Source organism: Amia ocellicauda, chromosome 6 (genome assembly GCF_036373705.1).
Source record: "Amia ocellicauda isolate fAmiCal2 chromosome 6, fAmiCal2.hap1, whole genome shotgun sequence".
Lineage (NCBI taxonomy): Eukaryota > Metazoa > Chordata > Actinopteri > Amiiformes > Amiidae > Amia > Amia ocellicauda.
This window is the reverse complement of record NC_089855.1, coordinates 35,963,594-35,986,102: the sequence shown is the minus strand read 5'-3', so window position 1 is coordinate 35,986,102 and position 22,509 is coordinate 35,963,594.

The following is a 22,509-nucleotide window of genomic DNA, read 5'->3' as shown; positions in this document are numbered from 1 at the left end:
TCTGGCAAAGGGATACCCTGACACAAGCTCTCAGTCGGAAGAGGAACAGACACCTGTGTATTGAGGCAACTCTCTTTGGTGCTAGCGTGGCGAGCATGGCAACGACAGGGGCTAACACGACGTCCATGCACTTGGAAAAAGTGCATGGCGCTAGCGACAGGCCGAAGGGGAGAACAGCAAACTCGAACACTCGGCCCTCGAAGGTGAAGTGGAGAAACTTCCTGTGTGCCTGCACAATGGGGATGTGAAAGTAAGCATTTTTCAGATCCACCGTGGTGAACCAGTCGCCGGGCTTGATGGCCTGGGACATGGTGCGCAAGTTGAGCATCTTGAAGCGCAGCACCTTGAGGTGATCCAAGATGGGGCGGAAACCGCCATCTTCCTTGGGTACAAGGAAGTATGGGGAATAAAATCCCTGGTGCTGCCCTGGCAGGGGCACTTCGTGGATTGCACGCTTCTCCAGGAGAGTGGCGATTTCGACGCGAAGTGCTGCACAATGCAACAGGTCCCCCACTCGCGTCCACACCACACCCTGGAGTGCACAGGGAAACGTGCAGCAGAGGCGCCGATCAGTGCTTGCACCAGGGGCATACAACAACTGGAACACCTCTGCAACAAGTGGAGCACCTAGCGGGCCCGCCGCTGTAAGTGCGTCTCCACCCGGCAATGTTTATATACATGGGGGCGCTACGACACCAACCACACGTAACCTTGCTGTTGCCAGACTGAACATTGTGTATACCAAGCACCAGGTGCTGGATACAAGCGCCGCGTAGGCCCGTAGGCTTAACCACACCGTGTGTGCCGGGGTTTCCAGGGACACCGGGTGATGCGGAGGCCGGGTCCGCGGGGGCTGAGGGTAGTAGACCACCAGCGGTAGTGGGATCTAAAACCGAGGCACAAACGCACGGACCGGGAGGGCTAGCAGTGCTCGTTCTCAGCGAACCGAGAGAGCGAGATCTCCTAGAGCCGCAGCTGTGGGCTGTAGTGCGGGCGCAAGCCGATGGAGGAGCACCTCACGCGGGCGAGATCTCTTACGACACACTTTTACTGCCGCTGCTAGTGCCCCTGCTGTGGAGGAAAAAGCCCTGTGGACAAAAAACCAACACAGCATGCAGTCGGAATATATATAGCACTGTATAAACACGACTATTATTTTTAAAAGGCTCTTCTTGTGAATGAAACTGAAACCGAAAGCGCAGCCGGACCTCCGGTGGAGTGACCCCAGGAACACCATCCCCACCATCAAACATGGAGGTGGAAACATTATGCTTTGGGGGTGTTTTTCTGCTAAGGGGACAGGACAACTGCACCGCATCAAAGGGACGATGGACGGGGCCATGTACTGTCAAATCTTGGGTGAGAACCTCCTTCCCTCAGCCAGGGCATTGAAAATGGGTCTTGGATGGGTATTCCAGCATGACAATGACCCAAAACACACAGCCAAGGCAACAAAGGAGTGGCTCAAGAAGAAGCACATTAAGGTCCTGGAGTGGCCTAGCCAGTCTCCAGACCTTAATCCCATAGAAAATCTGTGGAGGGAGCTGAAGGTTCGAGTTCCTAAACGTCAGCCTCGAAACCTTAATGACTTGGAGAGGATCTGCAAAGAGGAGTGGGACAAAATCCCTTCTGAGATGTGTGCAAACCTGGTGGCCAACTACAAGAAACGTCTGACCTCTGTGATTGCCAACAAGGGTTTTGCCATCAAGTACTAAGTCGAAGGGGTCAAATACTTATTTCCCTCATTAACATGCAAATCAATGTATAACTTTTTTGAAATGCGTTTTTCTGTATTTTTATTCTGTCTAAACTACACCTACCATTAAAATTATAGACTGATCATTTCTTTGTCATTGGGCAAACTTACAAAATCAGCAGGGGATCAAAAACTTTTTTCCCTCACTGTACATACTACTAACAGAAGTGTTAACCAGCTTCTTCCTCAGTTTGATAACAAAACAATAAAAGGTGACTTAAAACTAAGTTAATGACACTTAATTCTACCTCAGAACCAAAACATGCTCAAGCCAAGAAAGATCATTAGCTAAAACAACCATTGGACCATTTATATTTCACATACAATGCAACATTAACATTTGGTAAGAGAATTAATCAAACAACCTAATTGATCCTACACTGACATTGGCATCAGACCCACCCCCACCCCTGGAATTCCAAGAAGACTCAAATGTAACATTACCGAGAGAGAACACCTGGCTTGTTTGGTATCAACTATAAGGTCATGCTTTAAGGAACTTGAAAATGTAATTGATAGAACTAAAACTTGACAATATAGAGAGTTAGAAACTCTAGGTAACATCTGAACCATTTTCACATTCCTCAAAGCCATCACACCACCAGTACACATTCTGTAGGAATCAAGGGAGAGGAATGGCAAAGACTGCTTCGATTCAATTTTAAATTTTATTACCCCAAACCTGACCAATCAGAAGTTTGGAAGGAAAAATATTAGAATCTCTTTGTCTAAAATGTATAAAAACAGAAAGTTGAAACTAGCAATTCGGAGTGGCACAACTGGGAGTGGTACAATTTGGAGTGGAACAACCTGGGACAAGAAACCAAGGAGACGAAATCCAGGAAGCAGTCTGCCAGCCCTCCCCGCTATCGGGCATCTGCATAACTGAATCTCAGTAAACCACACAGGTAGTATATTTCGTGTACTAGTCAAGAATTAGGTAAACCACAATTACATAAATCCTAGCTGTGTATGGGATCTAAATTGTAGGAACGGCTAGCGTAATCATAATTTTTTGTTTGTTATTTTACATGTTTTGTGCCTCCAGTCAAAACTTGAGTATTGGATAGTTCTCTTCTCACTCTTACTTTTAATATTTTCCACCCTGCTTGTCTCTATCCTATCTTTGCAAATACATGTTGTCTATTTACATTTTTAATAAACCTATAAAACCTTTAATATCTGTATAAAACGAAACAGCCTCAAGGTTAATTCATGCAGATCAACCTCACTGCTAATCTGTGTATACCCTGCTCAACTTGCGCACCATGTCCCAGGCCCATGTATAGTAAAGTATTGTGGTAACTTGCATATCAACCCGATCTCGTTTTCAGAGGACTTGATCGCTGTGTGTTGTATGTATGGGGGTCACTAGATAACAGTACTTTATTCAGCAATTATTATTTCTTCAGATATTGATACCAGATAAAACGGAAACTCTAGTTTAAAGTCCTAAGACAGTCAAAAGTACTTACTAATAAAACAATAACTGCAATGATAAATTAAAACAATTTGTCCATTGCAAAATTTTGGCTGTATCTTATGAGATCAGCATCCTTTCATTTCACTAAATTATTTACATCACCTACCGCTGTCTCGACCAGACTGCACCGAGTTACCTTCAGACCCTCGTCTCTCCATACATCCCCTCCAGACCGTTGCGGTCTTCCGGTACCAGAAGACTAACCTTGCCTCCTCTCCACTCCCCTTACTCCAGAGTGGTGGAACAACCATCCTACTGAAGTCAAAATAGCAGAGTCCGTGACCTCCTTCCGGCGATTACTCAAGTTGCATCTTTTCAGACTGTACTTGTAATTTAGTCATTTACTCTCCTGTAAGATTGCACTTATAAACATTTTCTCAAACTTCTTGCTTTTGCATTACTAGTACTCATATTGTTTATTTTGATTTCCCCTATGCTCCCTTTCCCTTGACCCTTGACTGTGACTTAACATCTTGTCGGCACTTATCAGCTTTTACAATCTAGGATGTAAGACCTTATATATTGTTTACTGTATATCTCATATACACTTGTGGAAATTGGATTTTGTAAAATGTATGCCTTGAACTGCACTGTATTATTGCACTTTGTATTGCTCTTATATTTTGTTAATTGTATTATTAATACAGAGGTATTTGTATTGCATTGCATATAATATGAAAACTGTGGTGTCTGTTTACAAGCCTATAAAATACATGTCTTACCACTAGCTTGCATTGTTTGTTGAATAAGAAATGAATATGTATTTGTCTCAAAATAAAACAATGAAGCAACCATTTTCTGAAAGATCAGTGTTGAGTGATGGAGCATCTAATTACAAATTCTGCACACAGTCATGTAGACCAGGGGTGTGCAACCTATAGCATGCTTGCCAATGATAGAATAAAAGCACATTTTGTATGGCAAGCAGACTCCTTTGACCAGTCTGAGACACATTTTGGAATGCATATTAGTTATCTTGAACAGCAAGCCACATTCTACATTTCCAAGCTTTTATTGTATTAGTATTCTTCTCTATCCTATTACAATTCTTACAATATGTGAATGAACATGCTTATTCAAAGTAAATTTTAATATTGTTCTGTTTTTCTTATGTTTTTTTATTTATATATGTATATATGTATGTATGTATGTATGTATGTAGTATGACAAATCAAAAAGGAGAAGGGTGATGCACTGGGGAGCAGAATTAGACACTCATTTGTGTACGCCTGCTTGGATGTAACAGATTTGAATTTTGTTTTTGAAAAGGATGGTGGAGTGTTTGTGTGTGTGTGCATGAGTGAGAGTGTGTGTGTGTGTGTGTGTGTGTGTGTGTGTGTGTGTGAGAGAGAGAGAGAGAGAGAGAGAGAGAGAGAGAGAGAGAGAGAAATGTTTGTGTGTCTCTGTTTTCTGCTGTGATGGTGTTGAGAGTCATTCAATGACATTTTCACCCCAAAAGATTAAAAATTAACTTAGCAAAATAATATTATTATTATTATTATTATTATTATTATTATTATTATTATTATTATTATTAATAATAATAATAATAATAATAATAATAATAAAATTAGCGAAACAAATCAAATAGTGGAGACTGCAGAGGATTTACATGTTTAAGGTAATATTTCAAAATTGCAAAGCATGTCACAGTGGCAAATGAATGACATGACACACAAATACAATCAGCTGTTTTTTTTTTTTAAGGACAATACAAATCCCAATATAAATGGCATTCATCATATACAATTCAAGAAGAAGCTTTGTGCCTGCAATGACATAAGGAGACAGTATTCTGAAATCTTTTGTTTGACATTCTGAAGAGCGAAGGGTTGACATATAATGTTGTGTGTGTGTGCATTCAGTGACAGTGCTACTGCTATGTTAGGAAAGCAAAGGGCATTTGTAAAGGTGCAAAATATTGTATCAGCCACTTTATTGTCAGTTTTGACAGCATCATTAACCATGAGAGCCTGCATTTTCAAATGCACAACCTTGAACTGCATTGTAGTGTATTCTGGGGTGAAAATGTGTTTCGCACTCATCTTTGAGCCACCAGAAGCTTCTGCAGCAGTTACATTTTAAAAATAAATGGACTGTATGAAGACATTCCTCAGTGTGAATCAGCCCTGGTACCCTCAAAGCCTTTGTATCAGAAAAAAGGTGGAATTCAAAGGAAAAGTTGATAGGCTAGATCATGGTCCCAATTCTCACTGTATGAAATGTACCTGATGAAATAGACAATTGGCTGTTAATTTTCAAAGATCAAGAAACATTCAACAAATGGTTACATTTTTATTATTATTATTATTATTATTATTATTATTATTATTATTAGTAGTAGTAGTAGTAGTAGTAGTAGTAGTAGTAGTAGTAATATTAACAAGAAAGTCTTGATGTTTTATGTAATGATTTTAATAAAAAGACTCTTTCAAAATATTAACCTGCCGTTTACAGATAGCCTGTCTAAAACGTACATGTTTTGCCAAATGGCTGGTGCACCCGATCCTCAAGATTCTACATGCATCAAAGTGCCTAGTAGAAGAAAATGTAATGCAATCAAGGCAAGTGGGGGCCGCCCCTGTAGCTCCCGGTGACAAAGGCATATGCATTGAGCCTTCACGACATAGCCCCCCATTGTAGTCTATGGAACAACTACCGCAGCTAACACTGCTTTATCCTATGCTATCCTGGCCCCCCAGAAGCTGCAATACACTCACTTCAGCCTTACATCTCACAGCTTCCAGGTGCCACACAAGGCATGCTTTAGCCCACGGGCTCTGCACTTCCAGAAGCCAAAATACCCTTGTTTAAGCCTTACATCTCACAGCGTTTTTATGCCACTAGCGGGACCTGCGGTAGTTGTTCCATAGACTACAATGGGGGGGGCTATATTGTGTTATATGTTATATGTTATATTGCATAAACATTTATTGTACTAGGCGCTTCGATGCATATAGAATCTCGAGGATCGGGTGCCTAGATTTATAATAACATAATAATAACTTACATTTTTGCAGTTTGTTTATACACTCACCTAAAGGATTATTAGGAACACCTGTTCAATTTCTCATTAATGCAATTATCTAACCAACCAATCACATGGCAGTTGCTTCAATGCATTTAGGGGTGTGGTCCTGGTCAAGACAATCTCCTGAACTCCAAACTGAATGTCTGAATGGGAAAGAAAGGTGATTTAAGCCATTTTGTGCGTGGCATGGTTGTTGGTGCCAGACGGGCCGGTCTGAGTATTTCACAATGTGCTCAGTTACTGGGATTTTCACGCACAACCATTTCTAGGGTTTACAAAGAATGGTGTGAAATGGGAAAAACATCCAGTATGCGGCAGCCCTGTGGGCGAAAATGCCTTGTTGATGCTAGAGGTCAGAGGAGAATGGTCCGACTGATTCAAGCTGATAGAAGAGCAACTTTGACTGAAATAACCACTCGTTAAAACCAAAGTATGCAGAAAAGCATTTGTGAAGCCACAACACGTACAACCTTGAGGCGGATGGGCTACAACAGCAGAAGACCCCACCGGGTACCATTCATCTCCACTACAAATAGGAAAAAGAGGCTACAATTTGCACAAGCTCACCAAAATTGGACAGTTGAAGACTGGAAAAATGTTGCCTGGTCTGATGAGTCTCGATTTCTGTTGAGACATTCAGATGATAGAGTCAGAATTTGGCGTAAACAGAATGAGAACATGGATCCATCATGCCTTGTTACCACTGTGCAGGCTGGTGGTGGTGGTGTAATGGTGTGGGGGATGTTTTCTTGGCACACTTTAGGCCCCTTAGTGCCAATTGGGCATCGTTTAAATGCCACGGCCTACCTGAGCATTGTTTCTGACCATGTCCATCCCTTTATGACCACCATGTACCCATCCTCTGATGGCTACTTCCAGCAGGATAATGCACCATGTCACAAAGGTCCAATCATTTCAAATTGGTTTCTTGAACATGACAATGAGTTCACTGTACTAAACTGGCCCCCACAGTCACCAGATCTCAACCCAATAGAGCATCTTTGGGATGTGGTGGAACGGGAGCTTCGTGCCCTGGATTTGCATCCCACGAATCTCCATCAACTGCAAGATGCTATCCTATCAATATGGGCCAACATTTCTAAAGAATGCTTTCAGCACCTTGTTGAATCAATGCCACATAGAATTAAGGCAGTTCTGAAGGCGAAAGGGGGTCAAACACAGTATTAGTATGGTGTTCCTAATAATCCTTTAGGTGAGTGTATAAAGCAATACTACAGCTTTCCAAGTGAATCTGACTACAAAAATGCCTGAAAGCAGAAGAAGAAAAATACCTACTACATCCAAATCAACAAGACGTGGAGCTACCCATCAATCACAAATTACAATTAAAACTCTTTAATGTGACTTTTTATTCCATAGATGATTCCTCCTTTTATAGAATATAAAAACACCACCAAGGACAGTGTTTTTAAATGTGTGGGTCAAAGATTTTGGTCCAGGTCTAAATACACCCTCGAGCCTTTAATGTACTGATCTTTGTATAAAGGACATTACAATACCTTGGTACTGCATGGTTTACCTGAGCACAGCAGGATTAAGAATTTCTAAAATGTTTCATTGCAATCAAATCATTGCCGATATTTTACCCTTGTAAGCCCCGTTGTTTATTTTTTTTCTTCATCTTCATCTTCATCTGGTGAGGAAATTACACAATTTAATATCTATAATATTAATTTAGTAATATAATATCCAGTCTTGGGAATATGTTTATATGTGGTAAATAAAAACTGCAAAATGTAACTGGTTTGTATTTGTTAATTTACAGGATCCTTTCTCTCAACATAATTTATACTAACATCTAACTAGAGGTTTTCTGAAACTCCTTTAAAGGCTCTGGATCTTTTGTCTTTGTTTGTGAATTATTGCAACCCTTCAGAGACAGGCATGCCAGGAAACAAAATAGGATTCCAATCTGCTAGGCATTGACACATAACATGAACAAGTCCAATCTCCATTAAATCTAGCAGCACAAAGAATATGCTTTTTGACTTGATGGAATTTCAATCTGATTTACAAATTATTAACGCATGCTCACATTATGAGCAAGTTTTTTCATTTCCATATATTGATTCTCCGTGCATCTGAGCATTCTCTTTTCACATTATGCTTAGTTTTTTTATGTGACAGCCACTATGTGACAGTTCATAGTCACTAGTGCCTACCATATTTTACAAATTAACACAATTCAATGTATATCAGCAATTCACTGCTAGCTTGCAAAGATATTTATGAGGAATGCCTCTGATCTTTAGTGGCAGTGGAAGTGGAAAGCAAGCTGCTGATATTGGTACATTTCTTCCTCTAACTTGCAGTTGAGTGAAAGAAAAAAATACATAGATCTGATTTGCTTAAAATATTCCAAAGATGAATGATTACTTAAACTGCCTACAAGGTGTAAGAAACTGAAATGGTTTTCATAATATGAAAGGAAGTGAGGATCGATGGTGGGGGGATTGCTGTCGGTGCATCTAAATGATCCAAGATTCTTTCAGTGAAAGTGAAAGTTAACAAAGAAAATGCTGGTAATGCAGTAATGGTAATGATATTATTCTTATCATCACAATCATTGAAAAAAATAAATGTAAATGTATCAATACAAAATGTATTTATTTTATTTATCGGGCTCCATTATGCAAAATATAGCATTAATAAGACAACAAAACCACCAACTAATTAACATCCATCTTTAACATATTGTTTCTTTGCCATTTTCAGAAGCTAGATGATAGCTAGCATCAATTGCCATCAGTTCTGGTCTTCAACATCATCAATGCATGGGGTTTTACAGGCATCTTTACTCAGTTGCTTTCATCAGAATTAACTAATAAAACAAAAAACAGAACTTGCCATATCTTGTAATCTCTTCAGGACCTAGGTTTGTGACCCATAGTTTACATCTGGATTCTATTTACCTCTGATACTGCCAATGGATTGGATCAGAAATGTGGACAGCTGAGCCTATTCTAAATGCACTTTGCACAACACACATTGTCTTAAATCAAGATTCAAGTCAAGTTTGTGTCCAGTTTTTATATAATATTCTATAACCTAGCCATTATATGTGGCACGTTTTTATTGAAACAAAGAAACATAACACTTGCTCAACTTTTATTATTCTAATTGCACAAATGGTTGATTAAATTATCACATAGGATTAAGAGGTAATTTGGAAGATAAAAACAGATGGTCCTATTTGAAAAGTCCTGCTCTGATGCCTAAATCAGAACATTTAGCAGACCATAAATCCTCCAACAAAATATATCCTCATTTGTCACATCTGTAGAAACCTCCTGCTACAGATGTGCCTATTTTATGTATATGTTTTTAAGTCTCTCATTACTAATTGTAGTATAATGACAAGTAAAAAGGAAAGTGCTGCAGTTCTCCCAGAAGCATAGACAGGAATAAAAAAATAAATGTCTGTAGTCTATAGTGTATAGAATGATCTGAATACATTCATAACACTGGAAATATTTGTCTCTTCCTGCTACTTTTATTCTGATCATCACTGCACTCCATCTGTCACAGCACAGTGCTCCGATTTCTTCTCCAGATGAATCCGTGTTTGGAGTTACAGATTACACCCAGTATTTCATATGTAAAACCCCTATTCTTCAATAATACTGCAAACATTCAATTATTTTCTATAACAGTTTTACTGGCACATTACAATCTGTTATTCCCTTAAAAAAATGAATACATTCTATAATAATTGGTGGGCTACTTGAATTGAATGATCAGATGTCCATATCAGCACTTTAAAAGGAAAGTGATACACTACACACTACAGTGTGAAGTAGCAGTTGGGGCTCTGGACTCTGGAGTAGAGAGTCATGGATTCAGTCCCAGGTGAGGGACACTGCTGTTGTACCATTGAGTGAGGTACATTACCTAGATTGTGCCAGTAAAAAAAAAAAAAAAAAAAAAAGAAATATAATCAATATAGTAACTGAAAAAGCAAGCAGACTCTCTGAAAGTGTGAAATCTATCCTTTTGTAAATGGCACTCAGTTTGCTGCTGATATGAACACATAGCAAATCAATAGGACCAGTAGAGAACAATCCAAGAAGGTATTATAGCACATAGTGTCGACATTAATTTTGAGACCATACTGACAGCTTTTATCTACCACTGGAGAAAAAAATATATATATATAATGACATACATACTGGTAAATAAATTCTGCAAAGAACCAAATCAACAAATACTCAAGGGTGTGTTAAGAATGCCAGTTGTTCCTTTGCTTGTAGGTTTGCTTTAACTGGTTGCTTCTTAACTCAGCATTGCATTACACTCCTGACAGCTTCCCATGAATGAGTCATTGTGAAAAGGGTTGCAAATGGGCAGAGAAACTAGGTTTGTGAAGGGGTGATAATGAGACAGTGAAACATTGTGAACGGATCTGCCTGCAGCATTATGAAAGCAATGTCTCAGGCGCAAAGAGGTGGGAAATCTAAGATCTAAAGACTATTACATGGATTCCTGAGCCACGTTTAAAATTTCTTTGACTACTCCAATTCACTTCATGATGTTCCACAGTGTTGATAAAAGCAACAGCCTACATAACACAATATATGCATATGATATATACATCATATCTATGACTGTTTTAACACATTCTCTCAAAGGTTATACTTTAACGCCACATTAAGGAGTAAATTTGCATTGCAGAAAAGGAAGGTAATTATCCCTGTTGCTGCTTTAGTAGTTAGTGGTGGCTGGTGGACAAAATGTATGGATGTCCACACCTCGCAAGAAATTGACAGGTTGTGTTCTGTGGGGGTGGTGTCCAGGGAGCCGACCTCAGAGGTAGAGGTTTCCCTAATAAGCCATAGTGGTAGAAAAGACTAAACTCATATTTAAAAATGAGTAAAAGAAAAAGAAAAAATACCCGACACAGATCAACAGGCTTTTATAATTTATTAACCAATTTACTCAAGCAGGCAGCAGTGGCAGAAAAAGACATGTAAAAACATGTAGTAAAATAAGTGAAAAAGACCTGACATGGATTGACAGGATATTAAAATATTAAAAATAAAATACACAAACTGTAAGCTATATTTAATAACCGATTACCTTAAACGGGTAGTGGTCATACATTAAAAACAAAATTGCTGAATGTGGCAAGAAACACTGCTTAAGAGAGTGTGCAATATCAACAAATTTCTAAATGAGTTTTCTAAATTGATTACGCAGAAAAAGATTCTCCTTCCATTTGAATTTCATTTTTGTTTTTCCTCTCTCCAACAGCCTGGACTCTCCATGAGTCACATTTTACACTTGAAAATATACTTGACAGTGAACTCCAAACATCTCCAGTAACTATGGTCTGGGGCAACTGTTGAACAGTGTTCACTTGTTCTCCAAAACCCCAGTATTTTTATTAAATTAATTATGCTTCCCACCTTCTGGGTGTCCTGCATTACATTTCCCATCCTCACGTGACACTGAGCGGGTTGTGGGGGTTGGTATGCAGTAGACAGAGGCTGAAGAAGTGTCAGGCCCAGGGTAGGTGTAGCAGAGCCAGAGCACATGTGGGTCCAGGGTTGTGAGATGGTCAGTGGTATTGCAGCATTCAGAGCTCCCCATCGGTTCCTATTCCATAAAGCCACCAAAAAAAAAAAAAAAAAAAAAAGGTCTGTACACCAGGCTTGTTTGGCATAAAATGACTCGCTCCCCTGGTGGGAGCTCCTCCTTTTATATTGGTGCTGATTAGCAGTTAGCAGCTGCAGCTGGTCCTCTATATTCTTCTCAGGTGAGACTGATTAATGGCACCACACTGCTGCTGAACTGCACTGTCTGCAGTGTTACTGTCCAGGGTCCTGCAACGGCTCTAACCAAGAGACACAGGGAGACATGGCTGTGACAGGAGAGTGTAGACATCCATTAAGGTGTGACCACCCATAGCAGCACCACACTTTGCAAAGTGACAAAGCATGTTTAAGCTATTTCTATATTGCAATTCAAATTCTAAAAGTCTCTAAAGTTGAATTATCCTAGTCTATCTTCATCTATCTTTATTTCCACATTCCACATATATTGTTCTTTCAAGTTTTAATCTGCCTTTATTTCACACTCCCTTTTCTCCAGAGGCTGCTGCTCTTAAACAAGTTTCTGAACTGGCGAAGTGTGGGTAAATAGTATAATCATAGCTGAAAGTCAAAGCCAATTCGATGGAGCTTTCTTCTCACATATGTTGTCTCCCTAAAAAGAAGTGTTGCTAAACAGCATTAAAAGTTTAAGTAACGCATTAGTACAGCTGATTAAGTGCACAAAAGCAAACGTGGACAAGCAGTTAAAGCACCCTCTGAAAATTATTGCAAATTGATGTAATTCTTCTTTGTCTATGGAACATATGGTAGCTTTTTAATGTTTTCTTCTGGTACAAAGATTAAACTGTGAGTGAAGTGGATGAAAAGCAGAAGCTTTGGAAACAATCACAAAAAAAATAATAATAATAATAATGAAACAGGGCAAGGAGCCCAAATATAAAGATAACGATAGGTTGCGAATGCAACCCCGGTTATCCGAGAAATAGAAATCGCCCAGAGGGGGAGGGGCTATGCAGTTACTCAAGGGAACTCTGTGAACGTAAGTGAATCAAAGCTGCCTAACGGACCTGGGGGGTTTGTCCCCCCCCAGCATAATTAGTGGGACACACACCCCCATTCTTCCTCTTTTGCCGGAGCCAGACTTCCGCACAACAACCCAGCTCTGGGCGGTTTCTCTCTCGGATAACCGGGGTTGCATTCGCAACCTATCATTATCCTTCAAGTCGAGAAACTGCCCAGAGGGGGAGGGGTGAGTGTATACCCAATGCGTTGTGCAGGAGGCCGGCAGCAGAGAGATAAGGAGGCTGCCGCAAGGCCGCGGCCAAATAGGGCAAGGCCTCAACTTCATCGGTAGAACAGCCGTGGTAGGGGAGAGGCCAGGGGTCGAACCCTACCGTGAAGAAGGTAGGAGGGCACATCCGAGGTCATAGGCTACGGAGATGTGCATGACCAGTGGTGCACAGACGGACAGAAAACTAGGAGGGGGAGCAGGGCTCAACCACCGACACTGGACGGGAGGCCAGGGGCAGAGCCAACAAGGTTACTGAGGCTCGACCGAAGCCAACACCGGATGTCCTATGGAGGAAGCTGGGCCCGTCACGTGCAGTCTGTAGAAGCGATTGAAAATGTGCGGCGAGCCCAGCTCGCCACAGCACAGATATAGCAAAGTGGGGCACCTTGAAAGAGGGCCCACGAAGCCGCCACACCTCAAGTGGAGCATGCCACCAGGTGTTCGGGCACCGGAATGCCTGCTGACTCGTAGGCCATAGCGATCGTGTCCACAATCCAGTGGGACAGCCATTGTTTAGAGACGGCTTTTCCCAGCGTCTGTGCCACGTAAGACACAAAGAGTTAGTCTGTAGCGCGGCTACCAGTGCAATCCATGTAGCACCGCAAAGCCCTACCTGGGCAAAGCAGGTGCAGTCGCCTGTCTTCTTTGGATGAGAAAGGTGGAGGATGGAAGGCCATCAACTCCACCAGCGAGTTGACATGGAAGGGGGAGAGGATCTTGGGGAGGAAGCAGGGTTAGGCCGGAGCGTGACCCTGGACCTGTCGCCAGCAGAAACGCCATTTTCATCGAGACCAGCCTCAGCTCTGCTGAGTGAAGTGGCTCGAAGGTGGCCTTGTAAAGTGCCTCCAGCACTACGTCCAGGCACCATGCTGGTAGAGAAGAAGCACGTGGAGGCCGAAGCTGACGTGCACCCTTCAGGAACTGAGACACCTGGAAATGTGCTCCAGGTGATGCATCGCCAATGTGGACATGGCACGCAGAGATGGCCACCAAGTACACCTTGAGGGTGGATAGGGCGCTGCCCACATCCAACAGCTCCTGTAGAAACTCTAGGATCACTGCTATACCAGGTCATGAGCTCTCTCCAGTCACCAGGAGTGGAAGGCATTGCCAGCGGTTCGAGTACTGCAACCTCGTAGAGGGAGCCCTCGCTGATTGGATGGTAGCCACCACTGCCTCCAAGAGCCCTAGGGCTGAGAGGTATTCCCGTTCAGGGGCCAGACCCAGAGCTGCAGGAGGCCTGGGTTCGGATGCCACAGCGTGCCCTGGGCCTGCAACAGCTGGTTCAATCAATCAATCAATCTTTATTTGTATAGCGCCCTTCGCAGGGTAGCCACAGAGCGCTTTACAGACTGGTAAACATACAACAAACATACAGTAAAATAAAATACATAAATACAATAAAATAGAGTATAGACCTGTAAACATTTTACATGATATAGAATAAAGTGAGTGAACATTTAAGTTAATAAACCATTTAGGCACAGAGGAGAGAAAAACAAAAAACTCCTATGGATGGCATGTAGGAGAAAATTAATCTCTGGGGGATCCACGGCTTAGGGCCTAGGCCTAATGGTTGCCTCCCCTCCAGGCAGTATAGTTATTACAGCAGCAAGGAGATCAGAAAGTTCTTTATCGGTGCTGCTGGCTGTGGTCTTCCCTCTGGAGGAGGCCTCTCGCTGGGCATCGTGGGTGGAGGGGGTTGGACCATCAACAGACTTTGGGTTGCGATGGCTTGTCAGGCCTTGGGTGTGGATGCCCTGTTGGCCCTCCGTGGTGAGGTGCCTCTAGGGTGGGTTGTGCCTCATCAGACTTCCATGGTGGGGCACGAGGTGCCTCGTTGGACACTCAGAGGGGGCTGTTGCTGGAAGACAAGAAGGCAGTCGTGCTCAGATACTGGTCATGCAGTGCAGGATATTTCCAAAGACAGTTGTGCAATTGCATGTCCATGGCACACCGGTGGCACTATGGGCTAGAAATACAGAGACTAAACAGATGAGTCTTCAGCCATGATTTAAAGGCTAAGACAGAGGGGGCATCTCTTACATTGGCTGGAAGATCATTCTACAGCTTCGAGGCCCTATAACTGAATGCTCTACCACCTGCGATCCTGTGATCTCTATGGCCGACCTGGAGTGTATTTGATAAGGAGATCTTTTAGGTAGGGAGGTGCCAGTCCCTTTAGTGCTTTAAATGTTAATAAGAGCACTTTAAAGTCTATCCTGTAGTGCACGGGCAGCCAGTGAAGAGAAGCCAATACTGGAGTGATGTGTTCCGTGTTTTTTTGTTTTTGTTAGGATTCTTGCAGCAGCATTTTGGACTAACTGAAGTGCAGAAATAGCTCTGTTTGTGCTGCCTGACAGAATGGCATTACAGTAATCCAATTTAGATGTAACAAATGTGTGTATCAATTTATCAGTGTCCTGTAACAAGAGGAATTGTCTTAGTCTAGCAATGTTTCTAAGCTGGGGAAGGAAGATCTCTACACATTCTGAATGTGTGATTCAAAGGATATATTATGATTACAGATGACACCCAGGTTTCGTGCCAGTGATTAAAGTTATCATTACTCAGTTCTGTTAGTGCATGATGAACAGTTTGATTTTTGTCTCCTAAAATTATGACTTCTGTTTTGTCAGAATTAAGCATAAGATTTTTTTTGTCATCCATGTTTTAATCTCAGACAGACAGCAGATTAGTTTTTCTAGGTCTGTGGTATTGTTAGGATTTACTGACAGATATAATTGTGTTTGTCTGCGTAACTGTGAAAGTTAATATTATGTCATCGAATGATATCACCTAGAGGGAGCATGTACAGTTAAAAAAGTATAGGTCCAAGGACTGAGCCCTGTGGGACTCCATACTTAACTTCAGTTAAATTTGAGTGGTTCTCGTTAATCTGTACATATTGGAGTCTGTTTGACAGATATGATTTAAACTATGACAGCACATTGCAAGATAGGCCAATACGGTTTTCTAAGCAGTGTATCAAGATTTTGTGGTCGATTGTGTCAAAAGCCGCACTTAAGTCTAATAAAATAATAACACTGGCGTGTCCTACGTTGGAGGACTGAAACACGTCATTCAATACCTTTAACAGGGCCGTTTCTGTACTATGGCCGGAATGGAAGCCTGATTGGAATTTTTCATAAAGATGATTATCAGTTAAAAAAGTTTGCAACTACTTTCTCTAGAACCTTAGAAAGGAAGGGAAGGTTTGAGATAGGTCGATAGTGTTTAAGTTGGTTAGGGTCGGCACTGGATTTCTTAAGAAGTGGTTTAATTACAGCTATTTTAAACGATTCAGGAACAGATCCTGAGGATAAAGAGACATTAATAATATTGTGTATTCTGTGAATAATTAATGGCAGAGATTGTTTTAGCAGTTCAGTGGGTATAGGGTCTAGTGCACAGGTTGTTGTTTTCATTTTAGTAATTAAGGAGACCAATTCCTGGTGATTTACTACGTTAAACGAGTCCAAGGTAGGCAGGGGCTGTGAAGGACTGCATGTGTTGGCTATAGTATCTGTGTACGTGTTTCCTGTTCTATATGTTTTCTAATGGCGTTAACTTTGGTATTGAAATGATCCATGAAGGTCACTACAGGTGAAATTGGGGGGGATAACCTCTGACGGCTTTACCTGCTGGTTAGTAAGTGTCACTATTGTATTAAAAAGAAAACACAGGTTCGCCCAGAGGGGTAGCCACCAGGGCTCCCCGTCCAACAAGGACACATGGTCCCCAAACCAGGGGCGGCGTGGCCACCTGGGGGTGACCAGCAGGACTGTGGCCCTCTCCCTCCTGACCACTTCCAGTATGGCTGGGAGAAGAGGGAGTGGCGGGAAGGCATAGAGGAGACTGAATGGCCACTGGTGTGCCAGCGCGTCAATCCCCAATGGCCCGTCGAGGTCTCGGACAGAGAACCATTGAGGGCGGTGCGTGGACTCTCGAGTGGCGAAGACATCTACACGCGCCCTGCCGAACCGGTGCCAAATCCGCTTCACCAGTTGCGGGTGAAGCCGTCACTGTGAGGCCAGGGGAGGCCCCCTGGAGAGGAGGTCCCCAGCTGAATTGGAGTGACCCTGGAGACAAAGTGCTCGGAGCAAGCAGAATAGGGGATGCGCCCAGAGCAACAGGTGGAGAGCCAAGTGATTGAGTGCAGTCGATCGCAGTCCACCCTGCCTGTTGATGTAGGCCACCGCAGCCTTGCTGTCTGTCCGGATCAGCATGTGATGGTCCCGCAGGACTGGTGTGAAGTGTCTCGTGGCCAGGCAGATGGCCCGGAGTTCGAGCACATTGATCTGGAGAACTCGGTGAGCTTCGTCCCACACTCCCCTGACTCCATGACCATTGCAGACGGCGCCCCAGCCGTAGTCTGAGGTCTCCGTTGTCACAACCACTAGGTGGCAAACCACCGCTGCAGGGGCCTCAACCGCAGGAGGCCCAGTGGCAGGGCTTGAGACACAGCCACCAGGAGGCCCAGCAGCCTCTGGCATACAGTGAGGGAAAAAAGTATTTGATCCCCTGCTGATTTTGTACGTTTTCCCACTGACAAAGAAATGATCAGTCTATAATTTTAATGGTAGGTGTATTTTAACAGTGAGAGACAGAATAACAGCAAAAATATCCAGAAAAACGCATTTCAAAAAAGTTATAAATTGATTTGCATGTTAATGAGGGAAATAAGTATTTGATCCCCTATCAATCGGCAAGATTTCTGGCTCCCTGGTGTCTTTTATACAGGTAATGAGCTGAGATTAGGAGCACTCTCTTAAAGGGAGTGCTCCTAATCTCAGCTCGTTACCTGTATAAAAGACACCTGTCCACAGAAGGAATCAAACAATCAGATTCCAAACTCTCCAACATGGCCAAGACCAAAGAGCTGTCCAAGGATGTCAGGGACAAGATTGTAGACTTACACAAGGCTGGAATGGGCTACAAGACCATCGCCAAGCAGCTTGGTGAGAAGGTGATGGGGCTCCATGCAAGATCTCACCTCGTGGAGTTTCAATGATCATGAGAACGGTGAGGAATCAGCCCAAAACTACAGGATCTTGTTAATGATCTCAAGGCAGCTGGGACCATAGTCACCAAGAAAACAACTGGTAACACACTACGCCGTGAAGGACTGAAATCCTGCAGTGCCCACAAGGCCCCCCTGTTCAAGAAAGCACATGTACAGGCCCGTCTGAAGTTTGCCAATGAACATCTGAATGATTCAGAGGAGAACTGGGTGAAAGTGTTGTGGTCAGATGAGACCAAAATCAAGCTCTTTGGCATCAACTCAACTCGCCGTGTTTGGAGGAGGAGGAATGACCCCAAGAACACCATCCCCACCGTCAAACATGGAGGTGGAAACATTATGCTTTGGGGGTATTTTTCTGCTAAGGGGACAGGACAACTGCACCGCATAAAAGGGACGATGGATGGGGCCATGTACTGTCAAATTTTGGGTGAGAACCTCCTTCCCTCAGCCAGGGCATTGAAAATGGGTTGTGGATGGGTATTCCAGCATGACAATGACCCAAAACACACAGCCAAGGCAACAAAGGAGTGGCTCAAGAAGAAGCACATTAAGGTCCTGGAGTGGCCTAGCCAGTCTCCAGACCTTAATCCCATAGAAAATCTGTGGAGGGAGCTGAAGGTTTGAGTTGCCAAACGTCAGCCTCGAAACCTTAATGACTTGGAGAGGATCTGCAAAAAGGAATGGGACAAAATCCCTCCTGAGATGTGTGCAAACCTGGTGGCCAACTACAAGAAACGTCTGACCTCTGTGATTGCCAACAAGGGTTTTGCCACCAAGTACTAAGTCGAAGGGGTCAAATACTTATTTCCCACATTAACATGCAAATCAATGTATAACTTTTTTGAAATGTGTTTTTCTGGATTTTTTTGTTGTTATTCTGTCTCTCACTGTTAAAATACACCTACCATTAAAATTATAGACTGATCATTTCTTTGTCAGTGGTCAAACATACAAAATCAGCAGGGGATCAAATACTTTTTTCCCCCACTGTAGGTGCACCGTGTAGCATTATGATGGGTGTATTTTGATAAGAGCATTTTAGCTCTGAGCTGAAGCACTGATCTAAGGAAGACCTCTCCCCACAAAGTTATCAGATTTCCTTAAAGTGTGGAACTGGTTTACATCAAAGTGACAGTTTTGGGAGGATGGCACCAAGAATAGGCCAAATACTTTGGAATCCTGCTGTGAGATGTCTGGAGAAGGGGGCCTGTAGGTAATAAAAACTCTTTGAAGTGGACGAGAGCCGAAATCCCGACACAGAGCTATGAACCCGGGCCAACCGGCATTTCCAATAGATGGCATGGATTGACATCAGTCATAAATCAAGCCCCCCTCGAATAGGACACTGGGGGCTGAAACCGAAATCCAATCACCTATTGATCTGACAGGCATATAAAGAACAGCGCACGGTCTCTCTCTCTCTCTCTTTCTCTCTCTCTCTCTCTCTCTCTCACACAAACCAGAAACTCGCTGCCACTGCTCAACCTGTAGCTCTGTTGCCCGAACTGGAACCAGAAACCAACCAAGTCTTTGCCGGATAAAGAACTTTACATGCCCGCCTGTGCCCACCTGATCAGTGGAGTTTTACAGCTGGACGACTGAATACGAAAGTGTCAGTCAGTTAAATAGCTATTTGAGTCTTAAGAAACTTGACCCTTGGAACGAACAGGGCCCTGCTTTCCTCAAAGACTTTGTCTTCAAATAAGTACGGTGAGAGACCCTGCTTGCCAAGAAGATTTTGTGCACAACCTTGGAGCCTTCAAACCAGTGGAAAATCTGTTTGGAAAAGACTCTACATTCGCGAAACCCCAACTTCCAGGTGTATCGACTGAGTGGAAGTTCTTGGACAAAGCCGAACCGGACTGCCTTTGTTCCAAACCACACGGACCTCGTGCCGTGTGCTGTTATCTGAGCCCGAAGACAGAGAGGCCTCTCTGCGACGAAGTTCAGATAAGTTTAACAGTTTGGAGTTTATCATTCATGACATTTGAGAAATTAATTGGAAATGTTAATCTGTGATTCATAACTCTAGAATGTGTAATACCATTTAGTTTTCTTAAATATAAATGTGTGTTGCATTAAACTGTTTTGTTGATAATTTTAGAAATAAAATCTGTCAACGCCGAGAAATATCTTCTCATTCCTGTTTAACTGTTTAGTCTGAAATTGACACAAGTTAATAGACACCAGATTATAGGTGGCCCTGCCTATCCTTAATCATTGAATAATAATCAGTTAAGGGAAATTGTGGTAACAAGTAATGATAGGATCTTTCTCTGCACCTAAACGTAAATGAGACTGATATATATATATAACGAGAAGTTACCTGACATAAATACTAACCTGCGTAGTTATTTAATGTCCGACTACTAATGAGAGACTGACCTTCGTCTTACTAACCGGTATTGTAGTCAATGTGTTTATAACCTTTTTTGTTTAACGATTTGTGTGTTATCATATGCGATCCCATGGTCTTTGATTTGGTCCATGAGTTGAATTTTAATTAGTTTTTCCCTTTTGTATAATTAGTGTAGTGCTACATTTAGTCTTTGTTTTTGAATAAATTTGACAATTTATATCTTTGGAATTGGTGTCTGCGTCCAATTATTACAGAAATTGAGTTCTACAAGATTCCAGGATTCGTGATAAGGTGATACTATAAATTCATTTCTTTAATTGAAATGTATAAGTGTACCTTACGCTACAACCGTCATGCTGCCTCTCAACCGGAAGTAGGAGAGGCACAAAGTGATGGCAGTAACTCTCAAGGGTGCCAAGAAGGCACGCATGGCAATGGAATCGTGGCACAGCCCTAGAAACTGTGCCTGTTGAGTAGGCGTTAAACGGCTCTTCTTCCAGTTGACCCGAAGTCTTAGACCACGGAGGCAGTAGAGGACCAGGGTTGTGTGGGCTAGAACCTGCTCCCTGGATTGTGCACACACCAGCCAGTCATCTAGGTAATTCAGGATGTGGACACCCTGAAGCCACAGGGGGGCAAGGGCAGTGTCCATGCACTTGCTGAAAGTGTGAGGGGCTAGGGACAGGCCGAAGGGGAGCACAGCGTATTCGTATGCCCTGCCATCGAAGGCAAAGTGTAGAACCTTCCTGTGGTGCTGCGCAATTGGGACATGAAAGTAAGCATCTTTCAAGTCGACCGTGATGAACCAGTCCTCTGGCCGAATGGCATGGGAGATGGTGCACTGTGTGAGCACAAGACCTTCAGGTAGCTGTTCAGGGCTCTCAGATTTAAGATGAGGCGGAGACTGCCATCTTTCTTGGGCACCAGGAAGTAGGGAGAGTAGAAACCCTCATGCTGCGCCAGAGGGGACACTTCGCAAATGGCGTGCTTCTTTAGCAGGGCCAAGATCTCTGTGCAAAGTGCGGCGCACTGCACGCTGTCCTTCACGCGTGTGCACATCAGGCCCTGGAAGGTTGGGGGCCGGGCGTGGAATTACAGGGAGTAACCGACTGTAACAGTTTGGAGCACCCAAAAGTCGTTGGTGCATATCTCCCAATTTTCAGAGTTGCTAGGGGGTGTTTTGGTGGGCCAGAGACTGCTGGAAACCATCAGGGGCGTGGCTGGGGCGGCGTCATATGTGGTGCCTACACGGCCAGCTGGGCACGGGCTGTGACGGCACGACCTTGGTTGCGCCTGCCAGGGCGGAAAGAGCCCGGGGTGGGGGTGGTGGCAGGTGCAGTGGTGGAGGTCGTGAGACGGTGGCGCAGGTCTCCAGGGGCCCGCTGTGGCAGTCATGGCTGCAGACGGGGCGCTCGAGGTCTGGGTGGCACCTGAGGAGTGCGTTGTGGGTAGACCTGAGCCAGCTGGGCAGACTGTTCCCTCGCTCGCAGTGAGCAGGTGAGCATGGCCTCGACCACAGTGCCAAATGTGAACCCAGGTAAGATAGGCGCGTCAATAAAGCGGGCCCTGTCCGCCTCCGGGACACGTATGGCCTGGGATAGCCACAGCTGGCGTCTCGCAGCCACCATCTCTGCCGAGGACCAGCCTGTGGCCTGGGCACCGTGACGCAAGGTGTCCACCAGGAGGTCACCTGTAGCTTCTATTTCTCTGAGGGTGCTAGCAGACTCAGGGCCAAGGGTCTTTATCAAGCCAGCCATGTAGAGAGCAAACAGGCTGGCGGTGTTCTGCAGGCGTGCCACCTGGGCCCCGGCTGCATAGGCTTTTAGGAGAAGGCGCTCTGCAGCCCTGCACTGGCTGATAGGGCACGTGAGGTCCTGGGGTTCAGCCGACACTGGTGGGAGTGACACAAAGGTGGCGATGGTTGAATTCACCAAGGGGAAGGACAGGAGACCTGCTTCCTGAGTGCCTTGGACTCGGCTAAAGGCCTCAC